Source organism: Pongo abelii, chromosome 1 (genome assembly GCF_028885655.2).
Source record: "Pongo abelii isolate AG06213 chromosome 1, NHGRI_mPonAbe1-v2.0_pri, whole genome shotgun sequence".
Taxonomy (NCBI): Eukaryota; Metazoa; Chordata; class Mammalia; order Primates; family Hominidae; genus Pongo; species Pongo abelii.
Genome location: NC_071985.2, coordinates 9,537,115 through 9,560,130, shown reverse-complemented (window position 1 = coordinate 9,560,130; position 23,016 = coordinate 9,537,115). Strand labels below are relative to the sequence as shown.

Genomic DNA, 23,016 nt, shown 5'->3' with positions numbered 1-23,016 from the left:
TGGGTGGGGACACAGCCAAACCCTACCACACCTCTCCTGCCCTGTTGGTTCTGAGGCTGACTTAGCAGCGCTTGCTAATTATGGGGAGGCTCTCTGCTTCTTTTCTTCACCATAAGTGTTGAAATGAAAATGCTCGTTTTAGGGCTGGGTGCAGTGGCTTATGCCTGTAACCCCAGCACTTTGGGAGGCCAAGGCAGGCAGATCGCTTGAGGTCAGGAGTTCGAGACCAGCCTGGTCAACATGTCAAAATGCCATCTCTACTAAAAATACAAAAATTAGCCAGGCATGGTGGCAGGTGCCTGTAATCCCAGCTACTTGGGAAACAGGCACAAGAATTGCTTGAACCCGGGAGGCAGAAGTTGCAGTGAGCTGAGATCATGCCACTGCACTTCAGCCTGGGAGACAGGGCAAGACTCTGTCTCAAAAAAGAAAATTTTAGAAGAATGTGCATACTGATTTGCACATATACATATTTAATTTTCAAAGCGTATTCACATAATATTACCTTTATTTAATTTGCTGAGCTGGTGGTACTAATTCCATTTGATGGACTGGGATATGGATCGCTGGCCAAGTTAATGTCATATAACTGTACCGATGCCAAAGTTAGCCACATCTTACTTCCAGACATTTACCTTATTTCTGGTTTCAAAAATTATTAAATCTAAAAATTAGTTCTGATTTTAAAGGGATTCTCTGAAGCAGAAAATGAATAAAGACAAGTTGCTGTATGGTGCAAAGTGATGGAAACTTGGCCAAATCCAACCTAAGTTTGAATCATCAATTTCCTTATCTGTAAAATGAAGCTAATATACATTTTCAAGGTTATTATGAAGATTAAATGATAAGGTTCATACATGGAACATTTCGTATTTTACCTAGTTCACATAAGACCATCAATAAATAGTCGTAAATAATAAAAATAATGATTTAACTTTGATTTTAGTAAGGTTATCATTAAATGAAAAGTTCGGTACCATTGCTGGTAGCTGCTAAGCTTGAGTAAAGACTTATTTTGAAGATGCTATATTTTTTATAAGACAGCTAATCCATTCAAAAATAGTCTACTACATGCCAGGCACTGTGCTAGGTGCTGGACATATAGTAGTGAGAAAGAGTCCCTGCCCTCAGGCAGCTTACATTTTAGATGGATCTTTTAGTATTTGCAGCCTGGGCTGCTCCTACGCTTTCTTCCACCAAATAAGTGTACTTTGATCAGAACCTCAGAAGTGGAATTAATTCAGCACACAGTGTTTGCTGAAGGCAGGGGCATGGACAAAGAAAAACTTGGGGGTTCACCAGGGTACCAATCAATCAGTGCCAGTGGCCCACACTGGCCCAGAATCCACATACTATGGGCTTAAACTCACTTGGAGAAGTCCTCTAATAAAAGGTTAATATTGGTCTTATGTACATCTCATACCTAGGGCAAAAACCTCTCCATGGATGTTGCCTTCTCTCTCCAAAGGGAGAATTCATTATATCCCTGCCATATTATCAAGTTTAGCTAGAATTTTGAGTGGCGCCCCAATCACCAAGTCTTACTTAAGATGCCCTTATTTCCTATCTAGTATGTTTTCAGTCCTTTCTATTTCCCTTTGTTCCTTTGGGCCCTGTGTTTTTAGCACCCCAGACCCACACTGAGTGTGGGTTCTGCCCTATGAAAATACTCTTACACTCTTGTTGGTAAATTATTCAGGCTTCTGTGTTGCTCTTGAGTTTTGGTTAGGCCTAAGAAATGTATTCCATGGGGAAGACTTTGTTTTTCGCTTATCCCTACATTTATTTCTGTTTGGGGATCTCTCTTTGCACATTTCTGACCTGAAATTGCTCTTGAAACTTCTGAAGCTTGTTTCCTAGGATCAAGGAGACAATATCATGCAGGTTAATGGGCACAGCCACAGGTTAGTCTGGAGCAAAGATAAGGGCTGCTAAAGAGGCCATTGACCTGGGCTGTTGGGTACAGGGTGTTGCAGTTTGATTCTGAACCATATCTTAAAGGCAGCCCGGTCTGGAATGGCTAATGAGGCTGAGGCAGGTTAGATATCATAAGCATGATTAGATGAACAATGTGCATGTCTTTTTAACTGCAAGCTAGCTGAGGGTGTGAAAGGGTACTATTTAGGCCCCATCATTGTATTGCTAGCTCCTAGTCTAGGGAGGCATCTTAAAGATGTTGCCCCAAATTCCATCTGAATTCAGAGTCAAGGAAGCAGTGACAACATTGAATTTATGTGGCTTATCTTCATGGTTTCAGGTTTGCTTAGGTTTGATTGATTACCTTAAATTTTAACCTCAGCTTTGGTTTTTCAGTTCCCCAAATGGACAGTGTCTTGAGGAGCATGTGACTTGAATACCGTCCATTCTATAATTGACTTAGAAATCCTAGCTGGAAGACATGGTTACAAGTATTCTCTTGGCTACAGTCATCCTCCTCCTGTTGCAAACAATCTCTATGGAGATGAGAACATAGTCGTAGTCATCCTTGATTGCTTACTGCAGTTATCTTTAACTCTGTCTTGACATTAAAGGAAGTGTTATCAATTCCAAAGACTAAGACAATTTTTAAAATGTGTAAATATTGTAATTCCAAAACATACCATAGACACAGACACGTGCATATCCAAGATATTAGTAAACCATCATCTGCTCGAGGTAATTATATGATTTCTTAGTCACAAGTCATTTCCCTTTAACACAAAACTAGGAAAATATCCAAAGACTAGTGAAGATAGCCATCTAAGTACCTGGGCTGGTAAATGTAAAACAAGAAAACCCTGGTCATAATGTTTTCTATGTTCTTTTGGCTGCCTGCCTTCTTACTGTATTTCCAGGAAAACCAAGGTCTTTTCAGATTTTAGAATCAGTTATGCACTGGCTTTTGAGTACTTGAGAGTTATTATGCATCCTAGTGGACAGCTTAGAAGAGGTTGTAAGGGAATCATTTTCATTTCAATCTAAATGTATATTTTGCAACTGTTGATGTATTCTGATAGAAAGCTTCACATTCCAGAATGGATTCTATTAGGTTTTAAAATGATAATTAAATTTCTTTTTCTTTTCTTTCCTTGGCTTCAAAGTTGACTTTTAAGTGTCACTTTTTTGGGCTCTATCTTTGAGTCTTCAGCATGTTTTAAATGCATGAGGTATTCTTAGACTGATTGCCAATTTCTTTGCAGTTTCTTAAAAAAAAAAATTACCCCTTTAACTGATCCTCCAGTCTAGACGTCTCCTGGACTAGTGTCAATTGTTCTTCTTTCTCTTTTTACATTTGAGTTAAATGGTACATCGTCCTGTGTTAGGCAGTTCTTGCGTTGCTATAAAGAAATACCTAAGACAGGGTAATTTATTAAGAAAAGAGGCTTAACTGGCTCCGGGTTCTGCAGGCTGTACAGGAAGCATAGCACTGGCATCTGCTTGACTTCTGGGGAAGCGTCAGGGAGATTTTTCTCATGGTGAAAGGCTAAGCAGGAGCAGGCACTTTACGTGGTGGGAACAAAGGGAGGTGCCACTTACTTTAAACAGCCAGATTACTATCGAGGACCCTACCAAGCCATGAGGGATCGGCCCCCATGACCCAAACTCCTCCCCCCAGGCCCCACCTGCAACGCTGGGGATTACATCTCAACATGAGATCTGGAGGGACCTCCAAACTCTATATCAGTCCCTAATAAAGACCCCTCCTACCAGTAAGGTTCAGAATTGAATTCCGTTTGTTCCCTAAATACTTATTTGATTGCTTTTATTTTAAGAATGTTTAGTTGAATAGCTCTCCAATACAGAATTTTGCTCTTATGGTCACTTAGTTCCCAAAGTTCATCAATCCTCATCCTAATTTCTTATGTGCAAAGGGTCTGTGGTTACACTGAGTTCCGCAATTTACAGTTTCACTCCTGAAAATCATTCTTTTATTAATTAAAGAATCAGATAGATTAAGATTTGATTTCCATCTTTGCCCACTCATTGGCTAATTTGGCTTTGAAATTCAGTCTATATGAGCCTCAACATCTATGAAATATGGGTACTATTAACAATGCTGGAAGAGTGTTAAAAGAAAATATGCGTGTAAATCAGTCATAAGTGCTTGGCATGTGGGTAGCCACATGAGCAGTGTTAATTATGATATTGCTCCAGCTGAAGGTTGAAGGGGCAGAAGAGAAAAAAGGAAGAAGGAAAGGAAGAGGGGAAGTAGCAGAAGAAAGAAAAAGAAGAAAGAGAAATGCAGGAGCATGTAATGGCTAAAATAATGAGATTGCAGCTTAGCCTTTTGGGAAGGTTTGCCAAGTATCCCTTCCTTTAATTTACATAGTTCTCATCTTCCATGCAATTACAAAGTGTGATGAGAGTCTCTCTGAAATTTATTATTTTCCTTTCCTTTACTTTTCCCTCAGGAAGATGCCAATAGAAACTGCTTTTCAGTTTCTCTCTGTTGGCCCTTTGCCCTAACTTTTGACTTCCTCTCTGCATTAGCTAAACTCCACCTCACCCCTCTATCAAACAGCTTGACCACTTCTGCTCTATTGTGACAGCTCTGATTCATGAGAGAACTCTTTATCCTCTGCCTGGCAAAGGGCTGTTTCAACCCAATTAGATAATGTTGGAAGTAGACTTAATTTAAATAGGTTTTGAAGCTGCTGTCTCTGTTCTGTAAATTATATATTTTAAAAATCTACTGATTTTTGTCGTTAATTTAACTGTCCTTACTTAAACTTCATTAAAAAAGTCATTGGAACATCAGCATAGCACATGTGGAATAAATATAGGAGTTAATTTTCAGTACAACTGGTCTTTAAAGTTTAATAGCCAATAAATATAAACATGAAATGACAGTTGCCTCATTACAAATGTAAGCACACATATAAAGCTACCCAGTAGCAATTTGAAACAAGCTTAGAATCCACCTCCTATTTTTGTTATACCTGAGCCTTTTCATCAAGGCTGTCTTTCTCTTTGATTTATTAATTCCTTCCTTACCACTGTGGCTATCAAATAAGTGCCCTAAAATAGTTATTTCTAATAAAAAACAACTTTAGGATTTTAACAAAGAGAGAAAAAAGACTCTTCATATAACCCTTTCAATTAAAGAAAACCGAGCTACAATGTGCATTTTTATCCAGAATATCACCATTTGCCCCAGGCCCACCCAACCCTTGGTGTGCTTAAGACATGGCTCTGTCAGATGTAAAACTCTGGACATAACTGCGGTGGTGAAGAAAAGCCACCCACTCATGCCCAAGAAGCTGCTTCAGATTCCCTGATGATCAGGTTCAAGGTCATTTTTCTGTACCTTCTTTGTTAAAAGATGCTTTGATTACACAGAATTCTTTCAATTTTTTTGGCCTTTGTTCTCTTATAATTCAATGAGAATAAGAGAATGTCAGTTGCTTCAGCAGTTAGTGACACTGGTTAGAGCTCCCCTCAGATGAAAGTCTGAAGCCCAGATGAGCTCTGAGCTGGATGTCCCCCAGTGGGGTTAGCCTTCCACAGCTCTCAGAGCACAAAGACGATTTTGAGTCTCAGCCGTCACTCTTATCAAATATTCTTCCCCTTTTGCAGCAATTACTTTTGTCACTATTGCTATTATGGTTCTGCTAAAATCTCTCTTTCTCATATTTCTGTACAGTCATGCACTGTGAAATGATGTTTTGGTCAACGATGGACCACTTATACAAGAGTAGTCCTATAAGATTATACTGCTATTTTGGGGTTTGTTTTTGTTTTTGTTTTGAGACAAGGTCTCACTCTATTGTCTAGGCTGGAGTGCAGGGGCCCCATCTTGGCTCACTGCAGCCTCAACCTCCCAAGGCTCAGGTGATCCTCCTACCTCAGCCTCCTGAGTAGGTGGGACCATGCCCAGCTAATTTTGGCATTTTTTTCGTAGAGATGGGGTTTTGCCATGTTGCCCAAGCTGGTCTCAAATTCCTGGATTCTAGCGATCCACCTGCCTCAGCCTCCCAAAGTGCTGGGATTACAGTCGTGAGCCACTGTGCTGGCCTAATGCCATATTTTTACTTTACATTTTCTATGTTTAGATGTTTACATACACAGATGTTTCCTGTTGTGTTACAGCCACCCACAGTATTCAGTACAGTAACGTGCTGTACAGATAGCCTAGGAGCAATAGGGTTTATGATGGAGCCTATGTGTGTACCAGGCAGTGCCATCTAGGTTTTTGTGAGTGCACTCTATGATGTTTGCACAACGAGGAAGTCACCTAATGATGCATTTCTCAGAATGTGTCCTCATTGTTAAGTGAGGCGTAACTGTATAAGAAATAAATTTCTTTTCAGCACGTGTTGACTACTTTATCTTAACAAAATGTTAACATAATTTAGCCTTTACTACAGAAGTCGGCATCATAATGTGTAGATTGCTTATGCTAATCGGGAAGTGTTAAGGTAAGCTATGTCTATTTTAAGTGAAGTAAGTGGTTTAAATGACTCCATTTCAAAGAACACTTCAGTAATCCTTTAAAAAAATCTGCCTCTGTTTCCATTCCCAATAATGAAATAAATAGATAAACAAACAGCTCTTACTAAAACAGCAGTAATTTATTATCTTGCACCAGAAGAAATTAGATTTCAAATGTGGAGAAAGTCTGGGATAGTAGCACCACTTTTAGAAATTACACATTATGTTTGTTTTAACATAAATTTGAATTCAAGGAAATTTTCGTACTCTCAAAGAAATTGAGGAACTTCAAATAAGTTACCTACAAACACACAGTCTTATTATTTTCAGCATACTAACTTCTAATTTTTACTAATTTATCATACACAATATTGCCTGTAATTTTAGTTAACTAATACATGCCATTTTATATTCTGTATTTTACATACATTTCCTTATATCAGTATAACTTCCGTATTTCTTATTATAATAAAGTATTATATAAGTATAGCAGTTTAACATTCCATAATGTTAAACTGTTTCCCTGATGTTTTGTTATGGTGTTAATAACAGTAGTAACAACAGCTACCATTTATTAACTGCTCACACAATAAATACTATGTTAAAAGCATCATTTATCAAATTAATGAAGAATCTTGATTTGTTATGTGGAAATGCATAGATTGAAGAACTCAGTATATAACAGGTCCTTGAGTAATTTTTTTTTATTCAACTTTATTTTCTTATAATTATAATATTGATGGAAAAAAAATTCTTAGTTGGGGCCAATGTGTGTGTGGAGTTTGCACAAACTCCCCATGTCTGTGTGGGTTTTCTCCAGGTACTCAGGTGAGCAAGAACCTATCAACAATGTTAAGTGAGGACTTACTGTACTAATATCTGTGTGACTTTAGTCAAGAAAAAAATTCCCTATTTTTTTCTTCATCTTCAATATCTTCCTTTGAACACATATAAGTAATAGCTGACTTAGAGGTTATACCTCCCACTGAGCCTCACATATAGTAGGTGTTAAAGAAATGAGGGAATATCATTACTGGGAGCTGCCTAAAGTTGACTTACATCCATAAAATGAGGAGATTTATTTTATTTTGTGCATATTTCAAGGTGGATCTCCAGGATAACTAAATTGTCAATGCCACCTGCAATATGCTATGTTCATTTTTTATTTTTTATTTATTTATTTTTTGAGATAGGGTGTCACTCCGTCACCCAGGCTGGAGTGCAGTGGCGTGACTACCTCTCACCACAACCTTCACCTCCCAGGCTCAGGTGATCCTTCCACCTCAGCCTCCCAAGTAGCTGGGACTACAAGCGTGTGCCACCGTGCCAGGCTAATTTTTCTATTTTTTTGTAGAGATGGGGTTTCACCCTGTTGCCCAGGGTGGTCTTGAACTCCTGGACTCAAGCAATCCACCTGCCTTGGCCTCCCGAAGTGTTGGGATTACTGGCATGAGCCACCATGCCCAGCCAATTTTTTATATACCAAATCCTCACCAAGGTTGCCTTTCTGTCATTCTTCCTTTACTTGTTCATTCTTCATTTCTTTCTCTCAAGAAATATTAGAACCTGTTGCACACCTAGCTGTCTGGAAATCACTCCAGATTGTAACTCCTGTGAAGGAAATTCCTCTATTCAACAGGAATCCGAAGAGCCTTGTGGAGTATAGGCAGTAGATAGGCAGAGTAGGCCGTTAGATAGACAGAAATATGTATGTGTGGGCATTTTTTAAAAAACCATGTCTGTCTTCCCCTGGAGATTATAATTAGTCATCTTGATATTATACTATATCAGACAGGATGACCAAGATATAACCTCCTGGGAAAGACAGATATGCAAACAGATAATAATACAATATTATTATATTATATACATTATGTTCAAAATGTTATGGCAGTATATTTGTGCCTGAGGGACTAGGGATTGGTAAGAATTAGCTTTTGAGTTATTATTTTTTCAAATGAATAGCAGTTTACCAGATAAATAGAGAGGCACCCCAAATTAGAAGATGTTGTCTACTCAGAGAAAACAGAGGGAGCAAAGTCAAGTATGGAACGTAGGAGAGAACTGAATATGTGGCAACCATTTCCTACAGCTGTAATAATTTTGGTTGGAGATTAGTATTAGAAGAGGACGGAGAGAAAGCAAGCTGGGCAGTTAGTAAATCTTGCGTGCCTCCCATGCGACAGGCAGTATTCTAGACATTTTGTTCATATTTTGTCTTACAACTCTCAGAAAAACTCTATTTTAGAGGTGATGCAAGTGAGGCTGTTGAATACGAGGCCAGCTGTCCAAGGTCATGTAGCAAGAATATATCAGAGTTGGTGTTTACAGCCAAGTCTTCCAGCTCAAAACTCACCTTCTCTTCACCTCTAAGATGCAATTACATGGGCAACCACTTAGCGGCCTTCTTATTTATTTGGGCTTAATTAACTTCTCTGCTTGAAGATAAATCTTTGGGATTTTGTCTCTGTTGTCTCAAAAATAGACATTTTACAAAATGTATTTTAACTTCCTTTGATATTTTTCAAAAGTAAATGCCACCTCTGCATGGGAGTCCTATTATGTATGTAGCAGATTCTTCTCTATAGCCTTCATGCTTTCTTCGTTTTACGTTTTTACCATTTATGCATCTTTGCTGTGTTCCACTCTTTGCCCTTAAGTGGGGGAGAATGGAGGATCTTTTAACTTTTTTAGAGTTATCCTGTTTGTTGTTATCATCACCTTTCTTTGGCCTTCAGCAAGAAGACTGGTTGTCTCAGTTATCTGTCATTCTGAAGAATGGCACCTTTAGGGAGGGAGACAGAGCCCTGGATATTTCCTTGAAGAGAATGCCATCCTGGCACATTGCAGAATGACGCTATCCCGGTAGCCATCTTTCTCCATCCATCCTCATTGCCTCAGCTTGTGGGCCCGACATGAAGTGTGACTGAGTCGAAACTCATTTCTTGTGCCTCCTACAGGGAAAATCCTGCTGTCCGCAAAGAAATACCCTGCTCTACTCAAGATGGTTATTGCATTGCCCCTGAGGCTCATGATCTTCTCTAAGGCCAGGGGTTCCCAACCTCTGCTTCCAATCTGCCCTGAAGCACCCCTCTTCCTGTCATATAATCTCCTCCAAATCAAGCATGAACAATTTTCTAGACCAGAAATCAGCAACCGATTTTTTTTTTTTTTTTTTTGGTAACAGAGTCTCACTCACCCAGGCTGGATTGCAGTGGCGCGATCTCAGCTCGCTGCAAGCTCCACCTCCCGGGTTCACGCCATTCTCCTGCCTCAGCCTCCCGGGTAGCTGGGACTACAGGCACCTGCCACCACGCCTGGCTAATTTTTTTGTATTTTTGGTAGAGACGGGGTTTCACCGTGTTAGCCAGGATGATTTCGATCTCCTGATCTCATGATCGCTCACCTCGGCCTCCCAAAGTGCTGGGATTACAGGCGTGAGCCACCACACCCTGCCCAGCAAGCGATTTTTATCAGGGGTCAGATAGTATATATTTTAGGCTTTGTGGGTCATACTGTTTCTGTTACAACTACTCAACTCTGCCGTGGTAACATGAAAGCAGCCAGAGACAATATGTAAATGAATGGCTGTGGCTGTGTTCCAATAAAACTTTATTTATAGACTCTGATATTTGAATTTCAAATAATTCGCACAATTCTTTTAGTTTGTTCCAAACATTTAAAAATGTAAAAACCATTCTTAGCTCACAGGCTACACAAAAACTGGCAGCAGGGTTGGAGTTTGCCCACTCCTGCTCTGGAGAGATTGCTGTGGTGCTGCTTTTTCTGCAGAGTAAATTGGGATCTGACCACTAGAGTCTCCAAGCTGGCTGTTTTTCTGTAGCATCTCCAATCCAGAGCCGCTTTTCCTAGCTCCTAGTAATCATGCAGTTTCTGCCTATAGACTTTGACTTCAGTTTTCTCCTCTATTCGTGCCATCCTTCCCCCTGTGATCTAGGAAGGTGCATAGATGTAAGTCCCGTTAGGAAGCCAATACTTAATCTATAGGTAAAACATGGATTTTTTTCTTTCTGGAAAATGTCTTTATTATTTAACCTTTTCTATTTTTGAGAAATAGAATTCGATCTCTAAATGAATTAAATTAAACCGACTGCTAACTAGTGTGTAATTTTTGGAATGAATATATTTGAACTTCATTCAAATGATATTTCAGATTATTCTTTTTCTTCTTGAGATTGTATTGCAAACAGAAAGATAACTTTGGCAAGTAAATTAAAGGATTGACAAAACAAAAGTGTGAATTAAGGCAAAAAATAGATGCCAATGCCTACTTTTGTTGTTGCTGTTCATTCATTCATTTACTCAGCACGTATTTGTATGTGCCAGGCACTATATTTCAAAGTGAGATCTCACTTTATATCTATCTTGACATACAAAGACGAGTAGAATACCATGCTTGCATTTTAGAGAACTATATGGGAGACAGAGAACCAATGAGATGTATCTTTATATATCAACTCAATATCTGTTGGTTACATTGTAGGACACGTAGAGCACAACTAATCATTGGAAGAAGTGTCTGCTTTGCATGGTCCACTTGATATGGTAAAGCAGCATGTTCTATAGAGGGCAGAGTCTTGGGCCAATTGCCTTACTCCCCTGAGTCTTTAAATCTGTAAAGCGAGATGACTGCATTGCAGATTTGTGGTGAAAACTAAATGAAAATTCATATGCATACATAGGGTAATGCTCAACACATAGGCCACAAAAAATTCACATCATGGGATAAGTTTGGTTTTCTTATTGATAAGCATATGGCTTTCTAGTAATGTTACATTGAGTTAGTAGTAAATTTACTTCTGAATCAGACATATTTACTGACTGTGTAGTATGTTCGCATGGCTATACTTCACATTGTGTGCAAAATGGAGGTATTACATGTTCTCACTTATAAGTAGGAGCTAGGCTATGGGTACACAAAGGCATCCGAGTGATAATAATGGACATTAGAGATTCAGAGTGTGGGAGGAGGGTGAGGGATAAAAACTACATATTGGGTACAATGTACACTACTTAGGTGATGGGTGTGCTAAAATCCTAGACTTCACCACTATAAAATTCACCCGTGTAACCAAAAACCATTTATATTCTTAAAGCTAATGAAATAAAAACAACAACAACAGAGGTATGTAGGTTAAGGTCTTTCTGTTGGGTTGCTTGTCAAACATCTTTTTATTATTATTATTATTATTATTATTATTATTATTATGCTACAGATTAGAAAGATAATCTTATGCAAATCATATGAGGTCATACTTAGTGACCGATTTTGTCATCTTTTTGTGTCTGTTTAGATATGAACAGTAATGGCACATATTTTGGTTATGCGTCACTCAGTGGACTGTGGATTGAATGAACTGTATCCATCCCCATCATGATGTACAGAACCAAGTCTCTTCACTAGTAGGTATTTTTTTAATTAATATCATGTACACAGTTATATGTTGAGATTTTCAACAGAGTACCTACTTTTATAATGAAAAATGTGTAAAACACATGTATTTGTGTCGCTGGTATGAAATATGGCTAGATCTAGTCTATTTCTGTATCAACCAATTGTAAAATGAAGAGGCATGCTGAGCTGTGTCTATTAGGTATAAGTATATAAATGTAATTATGTATACCTATATAGGCAGAATTTAGAAGTATAGAATCTTCCCTCTTTTTTAACTGAATTAAGAAACGTCACTGGACAGTTTCGATGTCTTCTGGTTAATATCATATAGATCTGGTGCCAATGTAAACTTAAACTTTTTACCAAGTTTATACTTTGAAACAGTTTAATTTTATTATACAGGGTATTTGATGTGCTTCCACTTACAGATGCACCATATTAACAGTTGGTGTATGATATTTACGGCGTTATGGAAAGAAAGTTAAACTCAGTCAGAAGATGTTAATTTTATTTCAGCTCCAGCATTTATCCTCATACTAGTCCCCTAATCTCTAGGCCTCAGTTTCTTCATTTGAAAAATGAAAGGAATCATTTCTGCTTTACCTAGTTCATAAGATTTCCTTTGAAGGTCAACAGAGGTAACGGATGTGAAATTATTAGCTAACTCTCAAACTCCGTAAAAATAAATAGTGTTGTCTGTGGTCAACTAACATCACAAGTAGGGAGCTGGAAAAAGTTGTGACCATAGTTGTCTCTTCAAATTAATTAATGCAGTCTACTATTTTATATGTTACTTACCTAAGAGATAAATGATAAAATCATAATTAATTTTAATTTATGACCCAAATTAATTTTGTATATTTGAGAAAATTATGTTTAAATGATATATGAGGAAACGCATGTTTCTCACACGCCCATGCACACACCAATCCCCACCAACCATAAGGAATTTCTGCTGCTGCTTCTCTCCATCGTGTTTACTCTTATTAGATTTTATCTATTAGGTTTTTACACATGAAGGAGAAAGATATATTAGATACTTATGTGTACTTTAGTTTCGAGATATTAAGGAAATGATGTAGGAATTTGGTGAGATTGTAATTATTATTTAAATATAGTATTTAATACATTTGTTAACTGAAATCTTTTTAACATCTTCTATGACCATTCTCTTTAGCTAGGAGAATACAGCTAGCCTGTTTAAAATGAACAACTGAAAATGTAATCTTAACAAATACATTCAGTAATATTGAGAAAGACTTTTCCACTAAATTTAAACAAGTTATATAACCAGGCTTATGCAATGAAACTGGTTTGCAAATTCTAATTCCAGAAATTAGATATGATTTTCACTGGAAGGGCAGTGGTCTGTTACATGAATAAATTTTTTGCATATAAATGGAACAAAAATCTTAATAACAGGTAACATATTCACTGGCTAATATTGTAGCATACTGCTGAAGTATGCAGGATCTATAGTCAGACTGCCTGAGGTTGCAACCCAGTTCCACCATTTTGTAGCTTTGCAAAGTTGGACAAGTCATTTAATTTCTCTGTGCTTTAGTTTGCACATTTGTAGAATGAGACTAATAAAAAGAAATCTATCTGATTGCATAGGCTTGTTGTATGGATTACATGAGTTAATATGGACAAGTGTTTGGGAGCAGTGTGACACTTACTAAGTTATCAATCAGTTCCCTGGGGAGTGTGGGATTATCCTGATGAGCACAGATTTTAGAATCAGAAAGCCCTGGGTTCAAAGTCATTTATTAATTGTGAAGTTTTCAAAAACCTCAGTTTCTGAGAAATAAAATGGAAATGATTATGGTATACTCCATACTGCCTTTGTTCAGATGGCTTAACACAGCATCCACACAAGGAATGGTAGCTATCCGCTTTGTCAGGCATTGTAAAGATATAATCACAAATCATTATATAGTATGATTTTAAAATCATGTAAATCAGAGAACTTCTGAATTTAAAAATGTCCTTGCCATGTGTTATATTTAAAGGACTTTTATAAATGTGTTCAATTATTGGATTTATTTTGTTAGATTTGGAATTTCAAAAATGATTAACAAATACTTAAATCAAACAACAAAATGCAAACATAGCTTGAGTATGGAATACTGAAATGACAAAAAAAAAAGTGGTTTATTAGGCCGATCAAGGAATATCAAATGAATGTTTAATTTATTTTGAATTTTGGACTGTCATCATGTTTAAAATGACTTTTTTTTTTTGCAGGAGAGAAAAAGCAAAAAAGAAAGGAGGTATAAATGTAGAAAATGTTTCACAAAGTGATGGGGAGTAAGGGCTTGAACTTTCACTTTCATAATCATGAGTTCTATATCAGACGTACACTTGTTTTTATTATGAATCAACTTAAGATATTGTTCTTTGAGCTTACACTGGACAAAATTCAGTAGTTTTAGTGGGTGACATTTTCCAAATGAGTCATAATTTGTTCCCAAGGTGGAAAGTACTGATAACTTGGGGCAGTATTTAGAGTCAAGAGCATGAGCCCATGTTTTGTGTTTATCTCTCTAGTTGAGCCAGTTGCTGGGCTGACATGTATCACTCAGACCAGAAAGCCAAGTCTTGTTCCCTCACTTCTTCCTTATAAACCATCTAAAACAATGACAGCGTTTGGTTTGTCCAACTCTGTCCATCTCTGTACCCAGAAAGCCTTTCACGTGTAAATTTAATCTGACTTACCTGACTTGCTTATAATTCGGATTAAAATGTTATCTTTGACTGCTTTGCACACACCCATTTATTCTTCTTCTTGTTTATTTTTGCAATAGCTTCTTCAGCCTTTATAGATTTTTCCCCTGATGAGGACAGTAGTGGTTATGGGGGAAGCTTTTGGGCATAAAGGCTTTGAGGGTGCATTTCTTGGTAAGAATCTACAAGCTATGGAAATGGGTACAGGCCTGGTTGCTGTGTTGCTGTCCCTCTGTGAGGGCCTGGGTGAGAGATGCCCATGGCACTGATTTGATGCTGTCCTGCCCTCCCAGGGCCTGCAGCATGCCATACTTCTAGCCCTTCAGTGCAGCCAAAATGCACATTATGAAGTCTCGTATTAGGATTTAGAATGTAATAAAAGGAAAAAAGCAAGGTTATGCGGTTGTAATGCCAGCCCTACTGTATTATTAGTCCATTTTCATGCTGCTGATAAAGACATAGCTGAGACTGGGCAGTTTACAAAATAAAGAGGTTTAATGAACTTACAGTTCTGTGTGGCTGGGGAGGCCTCACAATCATGGTGGAAAGCAAGGAGGAGCAATTCACATCTTACATGGATAGCAGCAGGCACAGAGAGAGCTTGTGCAGGGAAACTCCCCCTTATAGATCCATTACATCTCTTGAGACTTATTTGCTACCTTGAGAGCAGCATGGGAAAGACCTGCCCCAGTGATTCAATTACCTCCCACCAGGTCCCTCCCACAACATGTGGGAATTCAAGATGAGATTTTGGTGGGGACACAGCCAAACCGTATCACCTACTAAACAGACAGATTTTTGTGGATTTCTACTTATCTTTGTGGTTTTATGGTCATTGTATATATTTGTGATATTTACCTTAACATCACAAATTAAATTATGTATGTCTTTAGAAGTCTCCTTCTGGCTGGGTGCAGTGACCTATAATCCCAGCACGTTGGGAGGCTGAGATGGGCAGATCACTTGAGGTCAGAAGTTTGAGACCTGCCTGGCCAACATGGTGAAAACCCATCTCTACTAAAAATACAAAAAAAAAAAAAAAATCCAGGTGTGGTGGCACACACCTATAATCCCAGCTGCCCAGGAGGCTGAGGCATGAGAATCACTGGAGCCTGTGGGGTGGAGGTTGCAGCGAGTTGAGATCATGCCACTGCACTCCAGCCTAGGCAACAGTGAGAGACTCCATCTTAAAAAAAAAAAAAAATGGAGTCTCCTTCTGAAGGAGACTGATTAAGTCCAATATCTATCTGATACTACTTAAATGAGAATCTCTAGAAACTAAAGCAGAATGATGCATTTCACTCAGTACCACAGGGCCAGACCATGGATCAGACATGGGATATTCAGACCTGAAGTCTAATATAATTTGGAGACACGAAATAGATGAAATCTTTACTACAGTGGGATCCTGAGAATAGCCCTTAACTTTACACATAACATGGTAAAGGGAAGAGTATAAGCCTAGGAATGGAGGTGTATTCGAGCAGGCTGTATTGTGGGCCAAGCAGAAGGTGAGTCCTTTAAGAAGAGAGCCTGCTCAATGGTGACTGGAGGTGGAATCAGTGAGCTGTGAATTTCCCAGAGAGGTTTATGTGACCCTCTCTCACATGTTGGCTGCCAATCTCCTCTGCCTCCTTGCTGACCAAGCCCCACCTAGCAGCAGCAAGCCTTACCTGCGTGCCATGATCCCAGGAGCCTCCTTGTGCTAAATGCACTGTCCATTAATCAAACTCACGTTCTTCCTTCCAAACTCAGTTTACAGGCATGGTCATCTATGAAAACTTCCTTGATCTTCCCCTTAAAATTCACTGTTTCTTTTTCTGCTCTTCTGTACTGTGTGCATACCTATATTATAAATCATGCTTACTTCTTTTGCAATGCTTTGTTGATATACCAACTACCTCACTATGGTGTTAGTTTGTTGAGGGCAGTTCCTTTCTTGTTCATTCTTGTTTTTCCTTGGTCCAGAAGTCAACCAATAGTTACTGATAAAATTAATGATTCAAATGATTAATGATACATTTTATCCTTAGATTGCACAAGAAATAATTGCATTTGGCATGTTACAGAGATTTCTATGAAATGTCTTTCAATATGGATGTTATCTTAAAATTATTAATATAAACCTGTAAAAAGTATGACCAGAAAAAAATGAAAAGTGGCAAATTTTGACTTACCATGATGTTTATATCATTTTAAGTATTTTTAGCAAAAGATAACAGGAGTTTTGAAAATGTGTATCTGACTCTATTAACTACCTTCTTAATTTATCATTAAGCTCTATTGATTGATTGATTGTGTCCCTAGGTGGGCTAGAAAATTTGATTTTTAGAACAGCATTTCAGCAATGATGAGAAATTTTCTGACCTCATGTTAACTGAAAATGGAATGACTGAGTTGCTATGAGTTAGTAAGAAAAATATTTTTTAAATAGTTCTTAAGGTTTTCTTTTATTATAATAACTATTTTATTTCTTTTGATTGCTTTTGTTCAACATTCCAGGCTTGAATTCATCACTGTTTTTAAAGTATACATATTAAAGCATATTTATATAAATATAAAGCACATACATGCTATATAATTTATATATATACTTCATATGACCAAGGAAGTCCCCTACCATTAATCATTTGGGAAAGGTGGAAAATGTATATAAGTGTTACCATTCTTTTTTTGTTTGTTTGTTTTGAGAGAGGGAGTTTCGGTTTCACTCCTGTTGCGCAGGCTGGAGTGCAATGGCGTGATCTTGGCTCACTGCAACCTCCACCTCCCGGGTTCAAGTGATTCTCCTCCCTCAGCCTCCCGAGTAGATGGGATTACAGCCATGCACCACCACACCTGGCTAATTTTGTATTTTTGGTAGAGACGGAGTTTCTCCATGTTGGTCAGGCTGGTCTCAAACTCCCGAGCTCAGGTAATCCACCCACCTCAGCCTCCCAAAGTGCTGGGATTATAGGAGTGAGCCACTGACCTGGCCTATGTTATTATTCTTGTAGATTTAAGCTGTTTGTTTAAAAATAGAGTGAAAAATAACTGAACCAAAAAAAAGGCCTCTGTGTCAATAAATGAGTAGCTATACATCACTCAGAGGGGGACTTAAAATTGTTTGATTTAAATGTTTCTTCATGAATTGTATGATTTTAACTGAAATTTTATCATACAATTGTGACATGAAAGATCATTAAGTCCACTAAAACAGTGTTTTAACACATGACACTCATCTTTGTTGCTTGCTGTAGTCCAGTTGTATACAGTGAAGTCATCATGGGCTAATGAGATAGGGTTATAAGTAGCACAAATTATGTCAAGCCACTCAGATTTCACAGATGGCTGTAGATAGGTAACTGTAAAGCATTAAGCTAATAAAGATAATTTTTAAGAGAAGAAAATAGGTGATAGGTTACTCCAGTTTTCAGCACATAAGCTATTGTAGATTAACATGCATCAGTCAAAAAGGGGTAATGATCGAATGATCCATATATACCATATCAAGAGTATTCATCCAGTTGTGTAACCAGAAATATAATGGAATAATGTAGGTATTATCACATTATTAAAGCTTTGATATGCTCAAGTAACTATGGCAATACAGCAATAATAATTACTATTGAATGAAATATGGCTATTTCTTTCAATATATATGTATTTAATATATGATATATATTTATTATATTATATATATCATCTATTTCTGATGTGTATAGATGATATGTATCATATATTATATATGTATAGATGCTATGTATCATATATTATATGTATAGATGATATATATCATATTTTATATATGTATAGATTTTATATATCATACTTTATATAAAAAAAACTATATAAATAAATGATAAGCTCACTGCAGCCTCAACCTTTTGGGCACAAGTGATCTTTTCACCCCAGTCTCCCAAATAGCCGGGACTACAGGCTCATGCTCCACACCTGACTAATATTATTATTATCATTATTATTATTTTTGTAGAGACGGGGTTTCACTTCATTGCCCCGGCTGGTCTCCATCTCTTGGGCTCAAGAGATCCTCCCTTCTTGGCATCCCAAGGTTTTGGGATTGCAGGCATAAGCCACCACGCCCTACCTGGAGGAAATAGTTTTTATTGTTTCAAAAGCTAATACCTGACAAAATACCTGCTTGTTTCCTGATACTTTTATGAGTCTCTATTTTATGCATTTGAAGATGAACATTTCTGGATTACTATTTTCTAACTTTCTTTTTAACGAAACGACTTATGTTTTATGTTGAAATTTGATCATAACAATAATGGCTACCGTACACTCAGCTAGTAACTGGCAGGGAGTTCCTAGCCATATTGTCTCTTAATCGTCACAAGTCTGCAAGGACTCCATTATCATCTTCCATATACTGTACTGTGTACACTACTGATTGACATATGTATATAACCCAAATTTGTAAGACTGATTTCCAAAGACTTTGTAAGGAAGTCAGCCTCACCACTATAGGACAGACACATAAATATGGGGGCATATAATATTTTCATATGGGGAAATAGAGAACTAATTTTATTTTTGAAAATAAAATTAATTTGGAAAATATGCTTCAGGTTAACCCTTGCTAATTTAATATTCTGGAGAGTAAATAGCTTCTAAATTCATAATTAAAGATTTCCCCTACTATGCTTCCGTGGGAACCAATATGCATACAAATGAGAATCTATATCTATTTGGAGACACATTCTCAGTTAGGATACAAGCAGGAGACTTTCAGGAGAATGCATTACCCACTTTTAAGATTGAAAATTTTGTTCATAAAAATCAAATAATATCATTTAACATGTTTTCTTATGTCTTGTTTCTTTCACTTGAATGATTGATGTAAATGCCGTGAAATCAATGGACATGTCCTATAATTGATTGATTCCCTACAGTGGGGACTAGGATTCTTGGTCTCAACAAGTGTCTCTTCTATCCCATCCCACTCCCATCAAAATGCTTTCACGTGAACTGTCTCTTTTCAGTTTAATTAGTTGAAAATAATTTTGCCGATTTATCTCATATTTTGCCTCTTTCTATGATGGAGATATAATTACCGGTGTTCTATTGTACCTTTAGATATCCCCTCAACTATGTTATTTATCCCAACAAGGAAAATTTAAATGTAGGGGCAAACAAGCCTAGGAAAGGGAGCTACTTTTGAAGTAGTGGTTTTAACATCTGTTTTTTAAAGCAGAGTCTCACTCTGTTGCCCAGGCTAGAGTGCAGTGGCATGATCTCGGTTCAGTACAACCTCAGCCTTTCAAGTTTAAGTGAACTCTCGTTCCTCAACCCCTTAAAGAGCTGAAATTACAGACATGTGCCACTACAACTGTCTAATTTTTTTATTTGTAGTAGAGACAGGTTTCACCATGTTTGCCAGTCTGGTCTCGAACGCCTGGCCTCAAGTGATCCTCCCACCTTTGCCTCCCAAAGTACTGGGATAACTTCTATTTTTTAATGAAGAAGATAATTATGATGTTGTGAAGTCATTTGAAATTCGAACAGATTAAATTATCTGAAAAGAAAGTCATGTTGTAAATGAGTTTAGTTTAAATATTTGAAGCTAGAGAATTCAGGTATTCTATTTATTCATTCAGCAAATATTTAGTGACCTCCTATGGTATAGCACGCCCTGGGACTACAAACCATAGACAAAGTGCCTGTCCTTACAGAATTTACATTTCTAGGTAGCTGTTAGAGGTGGGTAGGGGCAGGATGTGTGGAAAGGAATAGAGTGTGTGTGTGTGTGTGCACACGTGCAGGCATGCAGAAAAAGAGTGATCATTAAATATATGTATACACAAAAAGTAATAAATTTATTTTAAATGAAAGCAGCTCCTTTTTTATAGCAAAATTGCATTCAACTTTTCTAAAGCATAGTTTGAGATTACAAAATTTGACATTTTTACTCACTAAAACATCATATTTTGATCATTACTAAAAATGAAGTTTTTGATAAAATACCTATCATGGTTTTAAATTGGTTCATGTATTTCTTTCTGTTTTTTTTTTTGAGATGGAGTCTCACTCTGTTGCCCAGGCTGGAGTGCAGTGGTGTAATCTTGGCTTACTGCAACCTCCACCTACCAGGTTCAAGTGATTCTCCTGCCTCAGCCTCCCAAGTAGTTGGGACTACAGGCACATGCCACCATGCCCAGCTAATTTTTGTATTTTTATTAGAGATGGGGTTTCACCATATTGGCCAGGCTCGTCTCAAACTCCTGACCTTGTGATCCTCCCGCCTTGGCCTCCCAAAGTGCTAGGATTACAGGCGTGAGCCACCGTGCCCAGCCCTGGTTTATGTATTTCTAATCACTTTTTAAATCATTCTAAAATATTTGTAGGTGTTGTAGAATCTAAAGGAAAAATCCTCAAACGACAAAAAGCCAAACACCACATGTTCTCACTCATAGATGGGAATTGAACAATGAGAACACATGGACACAGGAAGGGGAACGTCATACTCTGGGGACTGTTGGGTGGGGGAGGGGGGAGGAATAGCATAAGGAGATATACCTAATGCTAAATGACGAGTTAATGGGTGCAGCACACCAGCATGGCACATGTATACATATGTACCAAACCTGCACGTTGTGCACATGTACCCTAAAACTTAAAGTATAATAATTAAAAAAAAAGAAAAAAAAGATTATTTTGTACATCATCAGATTGCACTGAAGAGTGGTTATGAGGGATGATGGGGGCCAGAAAATGTGAGCACTCTGAGACCTAAAGGGGAAAAAATTGTTACCCTTTCACCAAAGGAAGAAAAGCAACTCCCAGTTTTTTGGTTCTTTGATTCAAGTTTAAGTCTTCTCGGTGCTGAAACATGGAGTCACATGGAAGTGTTCAGCTTTTATTATTTAATCACATGGAAGTTTGGTTGTGGAACTAGAGTCATTGATTCATAAACATTACTGTATTAGAAATAATATGGGATGTGCACTTGAGACCTTGTGACAACATGAGGTAGAAGGTGGGACTGTGCTTCAGAGGCAGGGCTCAGACACCAGAACAATGAGGACTTGCTAAAACAGGAATGGGGCAGAAACAGCTTTCCATAAGGCAGGCCTACCAATGTGCTGTGTCAGTTTACCATTGCCACGGCAACGGTTACTGCCTCTTTCCATGGCAATGACTGGCAACCCAGAAGTTACTACCCATTTCCTAGGAATCTGTGCATTAACTGCCCCTTAATCTGCATGCAATTAAAAGTAGGTATAAATATGATTAAAGAACTGCCCTGAACTGCTACTCTTTGCCTATGGGGTAGCCATACTCTGCAGGAGCAGTCACAAAGCTGTAATGCTGCCTCTTCAATAAAGCTGTTTTCCTCTACCCTACTGCCAGCTTGCCCTTGAATTCTTTCCCGGGTGAAGCCAAAAACCCTCATGTGCTAAGCCCCAATTTGGAGCTCACCTGCCCTGCATCAAAAGGAACAATTCAAAAATTGGAAAAACTGTCAGTCATGCACTGTGCTGAGACAGTTTTCCAACTAGAAAGTAAATCAATCATTTTTAGTGATCTTTGGAGGCAATATAGTGATCTCTTTATAAAGCTCAGCCAGTAAACAGGTATCAAATTCTGTTTACTAAGTTGCAGTGATAGACAAAGTCGTCAATTCTTGCTGGAGGAAATGAGAAACGTTAACTATGCATGTACCTTTAAAATTATTTCCTTTTCTTTCCATGAAGCACAGATTCATGTTTGAAAACTTTTTACTGTTAGGTTCTCTGAATACATGATTTTGGTGGCTTTCCCAAATCAAGATTATTCAATTTTCATGCCATTGGTGTAAAAATCAATGCTTAATACACACGTGAGGCACAGAATATTTTTGGAGTCATTCTTGACAATTTATGTCTCATTTTAGCTTTTTAAAAAAATATAGATTCAAAAAATAATGTAGTCAAATGATATTGTCTCATGATTTTTTTGACAACGGGACAACACAGTGTTGAGGTAGAGAAACACAAGTAGTGTCTCAAGATTAATTTGCCCTTTTTTCCCACTACTTCACATGGAAAGCAAATATAAAAAGATGTTTGCCAAAGTGACAATTGTTGACAAGAATTGTTGGGTTTCTACCCAAAGTACTAACAACCTGCAAAATGTAGCACACTAAAAATAGAGTAATTAAAGCTCCAGTTCAATTCTGATACTCCTAATACTAAGCCTGTTAAAAGTACATTAAACAGATTATTGTAATGACAGGGGCCTCCTCAAGTTAGGAATACATCCACAGCTTAGACATAGAGGAGGCACATAAAATAAGTTGCAAGACAGAAATGGTAAAAGTGTATGACAAGAAGAAACCACTATTTATAAAGAGTTCCAATTGTTAGTTCATTTCAGCTTTATTATTAACTCTCCCTAGGAGAGTCATACAAAGCAGCATACATAGTAGAAAGCAAATACATGTTCGTTGAATGGAGTTGAGTTGAATTGAATGATGCTTC

The 23,016-nt window shown here is 37.7% G+C and overlaps 1 protein-coding gene across 7 annotated transcripts in view; it reads left to right on the top strand.

The window, feature by feature from the left end:
- The window catches only part of CHRM3 (cholinergic receptor muscarinic 3), a 521,055-nt gene that overhangs the window by 148,186 nt on the left and 349,853 nt on the right, over positions 1–23,016 (top strand). For all 7 annotated transcript variants that reach the window (XM_054522448.1, XM_054522365.1, XM_054522278.1 and 4 more), the window contains 1 exon segment: positions 11,727–11,835. The gene's annotated coding sequence lies outside the window, so the exon portion shown is untranslated.